This window comes from Humulus lupulus, chromosome 3 (assembly GCF_963169125.1).
Source record: "Humulus lupulus chromosome 3, drHumLupu1.1, whole genome shotgun sequence".
Classification (NCBI taxonomy): domain Eukaryota; kingdom Viridiplantae; phylum Streptophyta; class Magnoliopsida; order Rosales; family Cannabaceae; genus Humulus; species Humulus lupulus.
Genome location: NC_084795.1, coordinates 22,798,590 through 22,815,479, shown reverse-complemented (window position 1 = coordinate 22,815,479; position 16,890 = coordinate 22,798,590). Strand labels below are relative to the sequence as shown.

Here is a 16,890-nt window from a genome sequence, read left to right as displayed (position 1 = left end):
GAACAAGAACAAACGATATTCCTCACACAACCAAAGTGAATAATATATTGAGGATCACAACTTGAACAAGGTTTACAATCTTTGTCCAAAAGTTTATTTCTCCCCATCTCAAGCACTAAGAGATTCTCACAATATGAAAATAACTATATGGAATAAACAAGTCTCTAGGTGATGTTCTAGCCAAGTGCTCTAGTGATAGAAAATGATATTTCTTACAAGTGAGCAATAGACTGTTATTTATAGAGTTTTAAGACACCATTTGAATTTCAAATTCCACTAACCACCTATGGTTGTTACCAATGTTTAATTAGATGTTTATGGTAGGGGTGTTCGTGGTGCGGGTGGTGCGGTTTTTCTCTAATTTTTTGGACCGGACCGCACCGCATATGCGGTTTGAACAATTTTCAAAACCGCAACCCGCACCCCATAGACCTCAAACCGCATAAATCGCACCGCAAAAATTCGATGTGGGTGGTTTATATCTATCGCCAAATAATTTAACAATTAAATATTATAATTAAGAAAGATTCATAATAAATCTCATAACCATAGAGTGTTTAACAAAATAATTAAATGTACAATAAGCTAATAAACTTTAAGCAAAACAATAAAAATATAACAAACTAATAACAAATAAAAAATACAAAATGTAATATAAAAGTAAATATTATTTTAATTAAGGAGGAATATCTTTAGATTGAAGTAGAATATGTGTTAGCATCCTATGCAACATTGTATTTCTTTCTAAATATTGTGTATACTATATTATACTATATAAATATTTATGCATTAACTTTAAATGTAGTAAAATTGAAATATATATATATATAAAAAAGTTAATATATATAATGATGCGGTGCAGTGTGGTTTGAACCGCATTTATAAAATTTAGGCTATTTAGGTTTTTTACCCCCCGAACTATTACATATGCATTATCGTGCCCCCCGAATTTTTCAGGCCGTTAAAAAATCCCCCTGATCTATTCACAGTCATGTAAATTAGGACTTCCGTCCAATTCCGTTCATTTTTTGTAACGGGAGGATGATGTGGCCTTTTTTTTACATATTTGGGATGATATGTGGGACTTATAACCCGCTGACATGGAAATTTAATTTTAACCCAAATAAGAATAATTTGTTATAAATCGAATTTTTTACAACAAACTTAGAACCCTAGTTTCAATTTTCCCACGTTTCGGTTGTAAGTGGCGGCGTTGTAAATGTTAGCTCCAATCTGGTCTATATCGCTGCCATTGGGCCAACTAGTCTCGGTGATCCATATCCGAACATCCGGGTACCCGACTCGTTTCATGGCGAAGATGACCGAGTCAACCATCTGGTCAAAGAGGTTGGTGTAGGTCAATCTAGATTTTGGGTCCGTGTAGGTGATATTCCTGGACTCGAACAGAGCGTAGTCTAGGTTAATGTTTTTGGGTTCAGCAGACCAAGGAAAGTATGGGTACACATCGAGGAAGAGGAAGGACTTGGTTCGGTTGAAGAACTGTAACATGGGTTTCATCACCGAACTCGAAATATCAGACCTGAAAGTTCCGTTCGAGGGTGGAAACGAAGATTGGAGAACACCCATGGCTAGAGTTGTACCGACCTTGACTTTGTGGGCTCCATGGGTTTTAAGGGCTTTCTTGATTTTTCGCATGGCTGGGACGATACTGAACCAGGTTGAGTTATCAGAACCGCCGAGCATTTCATTTCCAACCATGAGATATCGAATCAGAGTTTCTGGGTAGAAAGGGACGAGGTTGGTGTGAACCCATTGATCAACGAGTGTTTGGTTGGTGGACATGTTTTTGACTATGTCGTTTGGCACCATTATCGACACTTGCAGACCAGTGTTCTTAAGCGCCGTGAGGATTTCTAGGCTGGCACCGTAGATTTTGACTCATTTCGCTTTCAGGGATTTGATTAGTTCGACTGATCGAGATGGAGATGGTAGATTGTTCCCCAGTTGACCATAGTTGACACCTACTTTGCCTGAGATCTCTGCACCTGTTCATCAAAAAAAAAAAAAAATTTGAACTTTAATAAAACCCAAAACGATTTCGGGGATTGACTGAGTATATAGAAAACTTATAGGAAGATGAAACTAAGAAACAGAGTATGAACAAAGGGTTCTAAGTTTGTTGTAAAAAAATCAGTTTATAACAAATTATTCTTATTTGGGTTAAAATTAAATTTCCATGTCTGCGGGTTATAAGTCCCACGTGTCATCCCAAATATATATAAAAAAAAAGGCCACATCATCCTCCCGTTACAAAAAATGAACGGAATTGGACGGAAGTCCTAATTTACATGACTGTGAATAGATCGGAGGGATTTTTTAACGGCCTGAAAAATTCGGGGGGCACTATAATGCATATGTAATAGTTCGGGGGGGTAAAAAACCTAAATAGCCTAAAAATTAAAACCGCAAACCGCACCGCACTGCGCGGTTTGGCAAAAATGCAAACCGTAACCGCACCGCGAAGGGTTCTAAACCGCAAATTGTGGTGCGGTTTTATGAACACCCCTAGTTTATCGAATTAAAAAGAAGTTTTGAAAGTTACTTGAGTTGTTAGAACCGTTCAAAGTGCAAAAAGGAAATTGGAATTGGTTGCCAGCGTTTCTGGCCAAGGCTTGGAACAACCGTGGCCGCAGCCACAGGTCTAATTTCGGCAAAACTCAACTTTGCCATTTCCAAACGGCTCTATTCTCTTCCCACATGACTTTGTTTTGTAACTTCCGAACACATTATGAGTGTTAAAATCATGGCTCCAATAGTTATATCTCTTATGACTTTGATAAATTCAAATCAAAATGTGTAACATCAAATCTACACATTATTGGGTAATATTTTGGGTTACAAACTTGTGCCTGAATTTGTAACTCCAAATATGTTACATATTTGAATATTCCTATTATCCAAAAAAAAATGTAACTCTCATTTTATATGTTACTGTAACACACATTGTCACATTATTTAATCTAAATATCATATTATATAAATAATATAACATAAATAGCAAAATTAATCTTCTTTTACTCCCTAACTACTTCTCTTAATATGAATTTGCCCTTAAATTTTTTGTTTATCATTAATTAAATATTACTTACATGATAAATTTATTTCATTTTACCCTTAATTTTTATTTTTATTATTATAAATTTCACCGTACAATCGATATTATTTTTATTCAATTGTTACATAATATTTACAATTTTAATGATATATATAATTTATTATTTTTATTTTTTAAGAAATATTTTTTAAAAACTTTAAATGAAATTCATTTATATTATAAAAACAACTAATAATTAAAAAAAAAAGATATAAAAAAGAGGGTAGCAAAAAGAATGCTTCAAAATAAAAACTGACATAATTAATTTTTTTTTAACATGTGATATTGTTAAAATTAAAATGTTATCATTATAATTGACAAATTATTCCTTCAAATTAATAAACATAGTCCGTCTAAGGTAACAAAGTCTACCAATGAGCTTATGGAGGACGATAACGATCAAGACAACGAGGCTACCACCTTAAAGATAAAGTAGGATAAGGTTTTTTTTTTAATAATATTTCGGGCTTTCTAAAAGAATTATTAAATTTTAGTAATTTCGTTTGACAATGTTAATAATTAATTTTTTATTTTTGGATATTATTATTTTTATATGAAAAATATTATTTGTTACTTAAATTTTAATTGATTTTGATTATTTTAAAAAATAACATGTCGCTGCAAAAAGAGTGAAACCACAAATAAAAATAATTTACATTTTAATTATATAAAAAATAACTGCATCAACATTTTCAAAGTATTTGTGGCAATTTATTAAAATTAAACAAGCTTTAATGTTGAGAAGTGATTTGCCCCAGTTTTTCTCTGTTTTCTTCTGCTTACAAGTTCAAATTCAAAGTATAATTTTATGGTTCTAAGAATTATTTTTTCAGTCCATCTTCAATTAATTATTCAATAGAAAAGAAAATTCCAACTCAGAAAATAACTCACATATGCTTCTTCCCTGTAAAGCATAGTAAAAGCTACTGTAAGAATTTTGTGATCAAGTTATATTGTTATGTCTCAATCGATAGTCATTATAGTTTTGTTTTACTTGAAAGACTTTGAAAAATTCATAATTAACTAATAAGCAATGAAAATTCAAAGCCCAAAAAGTAAGGTAGTGTTTTATTGATTAGAATGAGTGTAGGAATGGATTGCCTTTTTCTAAAGTTGATTCATTCACTTCTTTAGTTTGGCTTTTATAATTAGAAAGTTTATTCTTTTAGAAATGGTAAGTTAGGTATACAACGGATTTGTATTTCCAAAATTAAATGCAATTGAAGTACAAATATTTCTGGACATTTTTTACTTACATACAACAAAAGCAAATAATTTACTATAATAATATCACATATATTATTTAGAAAATTATATATAATATATACTATTTTATTAAACATAATTACATAAATACAATCTCAACAATTAAGCTACTTTCCTAATTTATTTTATATATATATATGTATATAACTTCCCATATTTAATATTATAGGATTTCAATTAATAAATCAAATAGTAATTATATAATATACAAATTATTATCTCAATTAAATGAGATACAACAATTAACTAACATTAATTTATGAAATATTTGAATAACCATCTTAAAAAAACAAAATAAATTGTCTAAATAAAATTGTTTAATATGTTAAACTAATATATTAAAAAAAATAAACATAAAAGTATTTAGTATAAAAGTACACATTGAACAATAAATCAACAAAACATTTATATAACTATAACATGTTATTCTAATTGTTACACCCAGATTTTGAGATAAGAAGTTATGACCCCGAAAGCTGGGCTCGTCAGGTGTGAGCTCGAAACATATACGGTCATCATATGATTCCACCATCGAACCTCTTTGAAGTAAACAATGACCTCAAGGGTGTGTAGCCTCGAGGGTGCTCTGAGCTCGCAATAGTCATGGCATGACACATGAATATACTTTTCCATGGTTGCTTCAGGCGAGATGGATCGAGCTCGGGAAGTACAAGCTCGGATGTAACAGCTTCGCCAACATCTACTTGTTCCAAGCATAGCGCGAAGTTAGGTGACGAGCTCATGGTTGACTCATGGCCTCGGCAAGTTTAATGCCAATAGCTGATCTCGAAGATTTGATGAATTATTTGGGATAATCAGTTACGTGTGAACATGTTTATTGCTGTACAATCTCAATATTTAAGGGATATCATTTAATCTGTTATCCATTCCCGATCTTCATGGGACGTTTCCGTGTATAAAGGAAATAATGCATTAAATAGCATTATCTTGATTGATTTACATAATATCTTCCTGAAATATGTGGGAATGAATTCTGCAACATTCTCTATAAATAAATAAAGAAACGCCATTTGTAAGGGACCGATTTCTGATTTCTTGAGAGAAAATTCTTGGTAACTCTTCTTTGAAAAATTTTCAGAACACTCTCAAATCTTAATAACATAGACTCGTGGAATAGGCAGAGTTAACTGTTGAACCATGTAAAAATCTTCTTGTTTTCCTCTTTATTCATTTGCTCCAGTACCTTTATTGTTTAATTGCTCTGCTATTTAAATTGACGAAAAGCAGCGTCAACAGTTCGATGCTTTCATTGAGAGCTATTAAGCAGTACGTGTGTGACTCTGTTCAATCAAAGAGCCTCCAGAATAAACAATGGCAGCAAATGATCCCGATGTTCCTGAGGAGGAAATTGTAGATGAAGCTGACTACCCCCGATGCCCTGAAAAGTAGCCTATGGTGAACTCAGACCTTGATGAAAGTAGTGGTTCATCCAACTCTCGAGGACCACAAGTCCCCAGGGACGACGAGGATATGTACTACAATCTTGAACGATATGTCCCGATAGTGGAGCTCGAAAATCGTCAGCTACGAAAGCAATTGGCAGAGACCAAGAAACGTAATGAGGAGCTAGCCAGACTAGCTGCTGAGGCGCAAGCGTCTCAGGCCCCACCTCAGCGAACAATAAGCTTGGAGAAGGAAGTTTTGGTCCTGTTTACAGAGTAATTTTTTCATATCTTCTACATTCATGAACACCACAGACGAAATGTTTTGAACAAAATAATAATAATAATACCATAAAAGCATTGTGATTGTTAATGTGATATTTTAAGGGTAAGTTAGACGATGGACAAGAAATTAATGTGAAGAGGTTGTCAATGAGTTTAGGACAAGGCTTAAATGAGTTAAAAAATGAAGTAAAGTTAATCGCGCAGCTTCAACATCGAAATCTTGTAAAACTTCTTGGTTGTTGCATTCAGGGAGATGATAACATGCTAGTTTATGAATACATGCCCAACACAAGCCTCGACTTCTTCATTTTCGGTCAGCATTTCTGTATACCCTTTTAGAATACTAATATGGGTTCATTGAATCAATTTAATTTCTTCAACACTTCTACTAGTTTAATTGATGTTCAAACAAACAAATTTGATAGATAAAAAGCAAGGAAAACTACTAGAATGGTCAAAGGGCTTTCAAATTATTTGCAAAATTGCTAAGGGCTTGTTTATCTTCATGAAGATTCAAGACTAATTATAATACACAGAGATCTCAAAGCTAGTAACATTTTACTTGACAAGGAGATGAATCCTAAGATTTCTGATTTTGGCTTCACTACACCAAATACCAATTCCATAACACATGAATATAATAGAAATGAAAAAGTATTATGGTAATGTTATATATGTGGCAAATGAAAAAGGCGGTAATATTTTGGGAGCTCGCCACTTATACATTTTTTTTCAGAAAAAATCACACCAATTTCGGACTCACCATTTTCTTCTTCGGCTAAGCAAAGTCCGAACTCTATCTTCGGTTTCATCATCCCTGCTTCAAATCTGAGCTCACATCTCCTCCATCCCTCAAATCTCAGCCTCCATCCCTCATATCTCCTCCATCTCTCTCTCGTCTTTCTCTATCTATCTTTCAGTAGGGTTCCATTCTTTGGGTTGTTTCACTCCTCTTCGGTCTTGGCAAGCCAGGTAAGGATATATAGTTTTAGGTGTTATTGATCTGGGTCATTGGTTTTTTATGCTAATCGAGCTTAATTTGGGAATAAATCTAATGGGGTTGTTTGATTTTCTATTTCCATCTCGTGTCTTTCTCTCTACCTCCGGCCTCCCCCGACCTCTTCTCTCACACTCTCTCTCCATATTTCTCGGCAACGGACAGTCCAGCAAGCCGAGCAGCGGAGGAAGCAGAGCACCCACCGATGGTGACTTCTCCAACAGGCTCTCGGCTTGCTCTCTCTGATTAGTAGCGGCGCAGGGAGGGACTCCTCCAACAGGTTCTGTCAGCTCTCTTCTTTCTTTGTATTCAACTTTTTCTTTGTTATTATCGAATTGATTGAAAGCTGAAATAGTTATTATTGAGAAGATTGAATGCTGAAATAGATAATATAGAATTGAGCAGTGGGTTTATACTTTATATTTTTGTGAGTAATTGATGTGCTTACTGGTTTATATATTGCTTAATATCTTATTTCCACTTGAGAAGATTCATTTGGACATTTGGTTTCAAATCTTTTATTTTGCTCAGCTTTCATTTTTAAAGCACACAAGTGTTTGGCAAAATGTGTCAGAGAATATTAAGAATATTTGATGTTTTGAACTTATTGTTTGTTTCACAAAATGTCTCAGAGAATTATAAGCATATTTTAAATGATTGTTTATTTGAATAGTAAGAATGTCTCACAGAATATATATATATATATGTCATGATCTTTGTAATCAATCTCATTTTTACACACTAGAAAAAACTAAGATCAGTTGGGCAGTTTACAATTGGATTTTTGCCACCCGAAATATACATTGGTTTGGTTGAACACTATAATATACATGTGTACCTATAAGATACAAAATAAACATATAAGAATCTGATCTCACTTGGCTTGTGGTTGCTCACTTTTTAGTTCTGTTACCAGAAAAAATATTTGGACATAGAAGTAGTGTGTTCGAAAGTTTCAAACTTTGGATTCTTTTGGCTTTTATTGATTGTTGCTTTTACTAGTAGGCAGAAGTTAGGCCATGTAGATATTGTTGGGGGCTGCTATTTGGTCAGAAGGCACAGACAATGTTTCAATCCATTGGTGACCCATAGTAGAAAGAATCGTTTCCCTGTGGTCAGTAATCAGAGGAGTTCAGATAGTGGCGCCAGTTCATTTGAGATTGATGAAAGATTGGTTTTTAAAGATGAGAGTTCTCTTGACAGTGGAGGCAATGGTGCTTCGTAAGACTACTACTTGATGTATTATATGTTTTTCATCTTTGCATTTTTGCGCCAGTTCATCTTTGCATTTTTCTCACTCAATGTTTATTTTGTTGTTCTGGTTTGGTATGTTAATGGGTTCTTTAATAGATGATGGAAAATGTTTATGAGTAGTTTTTTTGCTGCGTTAATTGATGGACATGTAGCCTAGAAAGCTTTATATGAACCAACCCACTTAAAGGGAGGAACTTTCACTTCATTTTCGTGTTTATTTCTGCATTGTATTGTTCACTGATCTTTTCAATTGACTTCTAGTGATGATTATATCATGTATAATAGTGTTTCTGCCCTGTGATGGAAAAACTCATTGTTGGAAACAAATTCTCCTTGGTTTTTCATAATTGCCCTTTACATCTTTGCCGCCTCATTATCGCCACCACCACCATCATATCTATCTATCTATCTCTCTTTCATTCCTTCTTTACTACTACTACTACTACTCTCTCTATCTCTTACGAGGTGGGTGAAGATGTAAATGGGCTTTGAAAATAATATGTGGTTAATATTGTTAATGATCTGATATAGCTATGAGATTTGAGGGTTCTCTAATAATACATTTGTTACATTTAATGGGTTGCTCTTGTTACTTCTATAATGAATTTGTGTTTCCTTAATGGTTGTTCACATCCATTATGGATCCTTAGATCATGTATAACTTGAGTTGCTGATTTGTGATGACATTTTTATTGTGTCAACATCTTCACTGAGATGGTTCCTGGTCGCAATCCTTATGCTCTCTTCCTCACTCCTATACTCTTGAAAAATCATATGTAATGTCGAACTGAACTTAATCCATGATTAGTAACTAATGATGTCTACAATATAACTTATGTACTGATTTTTTATTTGTAAGCTGTAAAGTTGATCTTACTGTTAATGATCTGAAGGCTTTTAATAACTATTATATGTTACATGTACTGTTGTATGTTAATATGTTCCTCAGTGTACTACATTAACACCCTTTATGTTTTATCATTGATTGACATGAAAAATTCATTACTTGAATCAGGAGAATTGTAAAATCTTATTTCATGTGAATTGTTCTGAACAAGTGAACGAGTTGAATTGTTGAACTAAATTCAATCTGTGTATAGCTTAGTAAAATGTATTCGTCTATGTTCTTGTTTTAATGTTGAGGATTGTAGTTTCATTAGCCCAATAATGAAAATAGTAGTAGTTTCAAATAGGTCCATGATTTTTCATCATAACTGTTTCCATCTTTAGATGGTAACAAGATGATCTTTTTTTTCTTTGCATTCTCTCTCTAGATTGGTGAAGATGCAAACTGGTTTTAATGAAAATCATGGTTATGTGCTTGAGTATAAAAAAGGCTCCATTTTAATATGTTTTTAAAATGTGTATGTCTAAAAGAACTGATGGCTTTATCTCAAATGACTACTTTGTTTTGATTTCGTTTCTGTGTTAGTTGTTCATGTTGCAATTTTTTTTTGTAAGTGTTCTTATTACTTTTTTTATTTCAAAATTTGTATTTTTCTTAATTGCATTATGACTTCAAGGATATATATGTCTAGTGCTAAAATAATCATAATTTTAAATGTTTTGATTGAAGCTCAATTTTGTGGGGACATTACTTTTACAAATTCTAATTAATTAAACATGTTTTGAGTAGACAGTCTTTACTAGTTGGCTAGGAGTGTGAACACAGGCAAAAATTGTGACAGATTTTACTAGAGCATTGATGATTGAGAAAACATGATTTCATTCTTTCTGCTATATTAAGCGTTCATTATGTGTTTTTGACTTGTTTCTCTTGGAAATTAATTATTTGTAGACAAGTTTATGCTTTATAACTAAGAGACTTTACAGAAGTTATTTATTATTTTTAACTACTTTATAAATGTGAGAGATGTCTTAAATCCGGATCATTAATTGCTTTGAAATTATTTTTATCACCTTGAACCCTCTATAAATGTTACCAAGTATTTAGTTGCATATAATTATCTCAACTAATGATTGATCAAAAAATGATTCTATTCGTTTTCAGAGTATTTTATTAAATTGATGTCCTTTGCTAATAGTTCAACTTAAGTAACAGTTACTCCTAAGCTTCGATTTTACCCTGAACAATGGTGCTCTTATGAATTTCTAACAAAACAAAAGACTAGGAATTACAGTCTTTTTAAAGTGTACTAGGAAGAGGGCATACAAAAGATGTAAGCCAATCTTTTTTGTTTTTTTTTTTTTTGGGTAGTGATCTTCTTTTTATTATTTTTTCTCATGTATAGTACAATCTTTCCAAAGCTTCTTTTTGCTTCTTTCACTTTAACTTTGTTTGCCTTCCATGAAGATTGGGCGAAAAAAGGTCTAGTTGAAGCAGCAAAGAGAAGCTGGTAAAAGGTCAATCCCCTATTTTTTGTTGTGTTATTTGAATTTATGTCTTTCTATTCTCAGTAAAACCTGTAAGTGGTTGAAAATTAGTTTGATTCGGGTTAGGATTAACAGTAACTTAACTCAATCTGGTTATTATGCTTGACCACTTTCACATCAACAGAATAATGCCAAAAACTTCCCCCTTTCATACAAAAAAATAGAGAATAGAACTAATACAACAAAAAAACATAAATATATACATATAGATATATGTACAGCTTGATTCATAGAGAGAGAATGCTGAGAGAGTGAGCCAACTAGCCTAACAAAATTTCTATATATAACATAAAAACTGAATAAACTACACACACATACAAAAAATGCTTGTAAATATACAGTAGCATATGTAGACAAGTTTTTAGATTTAGTTCTTTTCATTGCCTCATTTTGTTGGAACTTTTTAAGTCTTGGTCAACACTATCATAACATCTATAAGTGTAAATAGAATTCTTAACAAAACATTCTATAGCCATTAAGCTTTTGGTTTGAGCAAGTGTTGATGGGCTGTACTTGAAGCATATATAATAGCTATTTTTGGCCAACCATTATGTTGCTATTGCCAAGTCACACAATTATCTTGCCATATTTTACATTTCAGGTTCTCAATGAAGCTTATTAGAATTCATGTATTTTCTCAATATATGCACGCTCTTCAATGTTCTGGCTTGTAAGTGATTTTACTTGCACCTGATTCTTAAATTTTATTTTATTCTGTTTTAGCTACATGATTTTGATACGTGCATTGCAAAAAATGAAGAAGCTATTCAAATTGATCCTCACTTTGCTGAGTGTTATGGAAACATGGAAAATGCTTGGAAGGTAATCTTTAGTATCTTTTATGTTTCCACTGTCAAGTATTTAGCCTGCAAGCATCTAATAGACAGTTATTATGTTTCTGCTGCAGGAGAAGGGCAACATTGATGTTGCAATCCGCTACTATTTAATTGCTATCGAGGTTTGTTACAGCCATCAATCTAGTCCATAAGTGGGGTTTTTTTTGTGATGTGTTTGCAATATATACTTTTTGAGTTCAAATTATATTTTCTGTTTTTGGCTTACAGTTATTAGTTAACTCTTGATATATTCTTTCCACTGGTGGGGGTGTTTATGTTAATTAAAAGTGTTAATAATCAATTCTTTAGCTGATGTAAGTTGGTGCTTGCTTAAATTATTACTTTAGTGTTGATAAATTCCAGTGAAACTTAACCAACCTGGCTACAGCAAACACTCCAACTAGGTTGTTTTGAAGTATTGGGTAGAGTCAATTTGATGGGAAGGTTTTGGTTGTTATATTATCTAATATCACTCCTAGTACTAGGAATCTTACACCCAGTGGCGGAGCCAAATTTGTTTTTTCGTGGGGGCATGATCATCAAGAGCAAAAATATATATTCTTTATTTGAATTCTTTTTTCCATATTATACTAATTGTTTTATTTTGCAGCTCCGACAAAATTTTGTTGATGCATGGTCAAATTTAGCAAGTGCATATATGCGTAAAGGGCAGTTTAACGAGGCAGCTCAATGTTGTCGCTAGGCTCTTGCACTGAATGCACGTTTGGTAGAATTTCTTTCTGACTCTTGACACTTGGATATTCAATTATTTAACAAAATCTTTGAATAGAACATAACATTTCTTCTTAATGTTACAGGTTGATGCACACATTAATCTTGGGAATTTGATGAAAGCTCAAGGATTAGTTCAAGAGATGAGGAATCCATGGTCTTTTTTTTCTTTCTTGATAGGTCTGATATTAGGTGTACATGGTTACTCTACAAACTTTTACCTATTTCCTAAATCTCTACACTCTTCCATGATTGAATACAACACACACGCATACATATATATATATACTAGTGTTCAGGTTCCTCTATACTCCAGTATCTATGGAACTACTTTATTATAATTACATTATTATATCAATTTAAATTTATTATTTTGTACGAGTTTGCTCAAACTGTGTACTGTTTTTCTTCTATATGTGGTTTTTATTACATGAAAAATAATATTTTTGAAAGGTTAATATTCTCCAAAGGTTTGTTGTAAGAGACATTCTTTGTTGATGACACTGTGAAGTTGACATAGATGTTATGCATCAGGGAATTCCTGAACAGGCAGATGTTCCACCAGTTGCCCAAGTTCCTGCTCAGGCAGCAGCAAACTCCCCAGCAATCATTCCTCCAGTGCAAGCATCACAACCTGCTGTTGCACCTGCTGTTGTCCCTAATGCAAATCCATTGGATCTCTTCTCACAGGTAGCTATTGTTCTACCTCTTAACTTTTGAATTCTTCCCTCAGATAGATGCTCCTTTGAAGTTTGAATTGTATTTTATGATCAGCTAATTAATAAAATATATTACTATTCTTGAATCAGGGCCTACCAAATGTGGGTGCAAATGCTGGTGTTGGCAATTTGGATTTTCTTCGAAACAGTCAACAGGTACTTGATTTTTTTTCCTTTCTTTTTTTCTCTGATCCATATGGAGCTTTACTCTTTTTTATTGCTGTAGTCATGGTTGAATTTTTTTTCTCTAACTTTCATTGTAGTTCCAAGCATTGCGAGCTATGGTGCAAGCAAACCCTCAAAATTAGCAGGTTAGGCTTCTCATAAAGAAACAAAATGCATGTTGATAGCTTGGACACTAAAAATTACTCATGCTACACTTATTGTTTTGCAGCCTATGCTTCAAGAGCTAGGGAAACAAAATCCACATCTTGTGCATCTCATACAAGAACCTCAGGCTGACTTTTTGCGCCTGATAAATGAACCGGTCGAGGGAGGAGAAGGGTGAGATGAATGCAGTTTTTTTTTATTATTTATCAGTTTTTGTTATCTACTTGACACATGCTAATTTTTCATTTTTATTATACAATCAGGAACGTTCTGAGCCTGATGGCTTCAGCCATGCCACAGGCTATGACTTTAACTCCTGAGGAATAAAAATTGGATGGTTCCTATTCCAAGGGGGAAAACAATGATTCCTTTGTTTTTAAGTGTCAAGTGCAGTACCAATCTTTCAAAATCTTGATATTTCTATGCAATTTATGGTATTGAACTTGGTTTGGTCACATTTTTAGTCTTACTGTACCATTTTCTCTAGTTCAGACATGATATGGACTAGTCCTTTATGAATGCTGAATGGACATTTGACCATATGGTCCCCATGCATTTTTCTATTGAAATATGTTTTACTGTACATTGGCTTTAAGGTCTGTTAACTATTTTTTACACTTTGGAATTGGCACAAATGGGAATCTTCAATTTGTTGTGTTTTGATTATTTAAAAATTTGCCAAGAGTTTCTTTTCTTGATAGGCTTGTTTGATTTTTCTATAAATTTTTTGGTTTACCTTGTTCTTTCTATTGATATTTTTTTTCTTTATGCTCTAGGCGGTGTGTTTTGCTTTAATGGGCATTGGCAGCTCATTTCATGCTCAAGAAACCGCTGTGAGTGGGTAATTGGAGAGTCGAGTGTGGTAAATACTGTTCTTTTCCTGTGTACTGTGTTATGTTTGGGGTCATTTGGGACATGTCACTTTCTGATTCTTTTGAGATCTGCATGTAAAAGCTGTGACGCCCCACGTCACTATGGCTGCTTTCTGGAATGACGACTGGCCCTACAAACCAACACGAGTCTTTTCAGCGTGCTTTGTCCTCACTCACATGCTTCCTAGGAAAACTTCCCAAGAGGTCACCCATCCCTAGATTACCCCAGGTCAAGCACGCTTAACTTTGGAGTTCTCAAGTGATAAAAAGCTCAGATGTGCATATTTTTCATCTTGAATCAGATGACAATGATGGACCCCACCATCTCGATAGCACAGAAATCATCACAACCATTCATTATAACCCAACTGGGATTCGAACCCTTGATTTGAATTAGTGCACCATCTGACCACGACACCACGTCACTATGGCTGCTTTTTGGAATGACGACTGGCCCTACAAACCAACACGAGTCTTTTCAGCGTGCTTTGTCCTCACTCACATGCTTCCTAGGAAAACTTCCCAGGAGGTCACCCATCCCTAGATTACCCCAGGTCAAGCACGCTTAACTTTGGAGTTCTCAAGTGATGGGATACCGAAAAGAAGATGCATCTTGTTGATATAGGTAGTACCCATCAATCCATTTAAGCCCTCTTCAACTGTGTAGTCCCATACCTACATAGTCTTAGAATCATCACACTTGATCTTCCTTAGGCGGTGTGGGATTGCACAGCTTACCCGGTCTTTCCCCTTACGGATGGTGCAATGGTAAACCCTTAACTTATAGAGTGGGGGTTCGAAACTTGGCAACACCATATATATTGTATTTGTGACGCCCCACGTCAATATGGTTGCTTTCTGGAATGACGACTGGCCCTACAAACCAACACGAGTCTTTTCAGCGTGCTTTGTCCTCACTCACATGCTTCCTAGGAAAACTTCCCAGGAGGTCACCAATCCCTAGATTACCCCAGGTCAAGCACGCTTAACTTTGGAGTTCTCAAGTGATGGGCTACCAAAAAGAAGATGCATCTTGTTTATATAGGTAGTACCCATCAATCCATTTAAGCCCTCTTCAACTGTGTAGTCCCATACCTACACAGTCTTAGAATCATCACACTTGACCTTCCCCAGGTGGTGTGGGATTGCACAACTTACCCGGTCTTTCCCCTTACGGATCACGGGATTCTGACTGTCACAATAAAAAAAATGTATTTGGATTGGTGGTGAGTCCATTGATTGTTAAAGAAGAGGTGTAGGGTGCGATCATACCAGCACTAATGCACCGGATCCCATCAGAACTCCGCAGTTAAGCATGCTTGGGCGAGAGAAGTACTAGGATGGGTGACCTCCTGGGAAGTTTTCCTAGGAAGCATGTGAGTGAGGACAAAGCACGCTGAAAAGACTCGTGTTGGTTTGTAGGGCCAGTCGTCATTCCAGAAAGCAACCATATTGACGTGGGGCGTCACAAATACAATATATATGGTGTTGCCAAGTTTCGAACCCCCACTCTGTAAGTTAAGGGTTTACCATTGCACCATCCGTAAGGGGAAAGACCGGGTAAGCTGTGCAATCCCACACCGCCTAAGGAAGATCAAGTGTGATGATTCTAAGACTGTGTAGGTATGGGACTACACAGTTGAAGAGGGCTTAAATGGATTGATGGGTACTGCCTATATCAACAAGATGCATCTTCTTTTCGGTAGCCCATCACTTGAGAACTCCAAAGTTAAGTGTGCTTGACCTGGGGTAATCTAGGGATGGGTGACCTCCTGGGAAGTTTTCCTAGGAAGCATGTGAGTGAGGACAAAGAACGCTGAAAAGACTCGTGTTGGTTTGTAGGGCCAGTCGTCATTCCAGAAAGCAGCCATAGTGACGTGGGGCGTCACAATTCCCAACCGAAATTCAATGTGCAAGGCTAACACATGGCCCAATCTTCAAATTCTAATGATCAAAATGTCAAGGAAGTAAATTCCATCATGACTAGAAGCGGTAAAACTTTGTAAAACCCACCCATAGAATCCAACTCTCCCAGTACACCAAAAGTTATTCTCGAAAATCCACCACTCAATGCAACTCCAAAAGTACCATTTCCCCAAGCTTTGAAACCTGTTGGAAAACTTCCTGATAATCGAGCTAAAATCCTTGAGCACTTGACACAAGTGAAGATTAATCTTCCTTTGCTTCACATCATAAAAAAAGTGACGGCTTATGCCAAAATCATCAAGGATCTATGCACTGCAAAAAGGAAGCACCATGTCAAGAAGACTGCTTTCTTGACTGAGCAAGTGAGTGCGGTGATTGAACAAAAGGCACTGCCAAAATACAAAGATCCCGGTTGTCCCACCATTTCCTGCCAAATTAGGACCCATGAAATCAACCAAGCCTTACTTGATCTTGGCGCGAGTATAAATCTCATGCCTTACTCTGTATACTCACAACTCGGTATTGGAGAAATGAAGCCAACATCTGTTGTGCTACAGCTTGCTGGCCATTCCACCAAAAAGCATAGGGGTGTTGTTGAGGATGTGTTAGTTTAAATTGAAAAATTCTATTACCCGATGGATTTTCTTATTCTTGATACCCAATATGTGGTAAACATGGAGTCTAAAATTCCTATTATCCTCGGAAGAACATTCCTTGCTACTGCAAATGCTTTGATCAATTGTCGAAATGGTCTAATGAAG

General features: G+C 34.9%; 1 non-coding gene and 2 pseudogenes across 1 annotated transcript; 1 reads left to right on the top strand and 2 right to left on the bottom strand.

Annotated features, from left to right (window-relative positions):
• Positions 1–1,164: 1,164 nt before the first annotated feature.
• On the bottom strand, positions 1,165–5,124 carry LOC133823787 (probable glucan endo-1,3-beta-glucosidase A6; annotated as a pseudogene).
• A 9,346-nt stretch (positions 5,125–14,470) lies between these two features.
• LOC133828442 (small nucleolar RNA snoR114) lies at positions 14,471–14,556 on the bottom strand. The gene has a single exon (XR_009891052.1). It is a non-coding gene; the product is annotated as a small nucleolar RNA snoR114 (small nucleolar RNA).
• Positions 14,557–15,461: 905 nt separating this feature from the next.
• LOC133827600 (5S ribosomal RNA) lies at positions 15,462–15,582 on the top strand (annotated as a pseudogene).
• Positions 15,583–16,890: the final 1,308 nt, after the last annotated feature.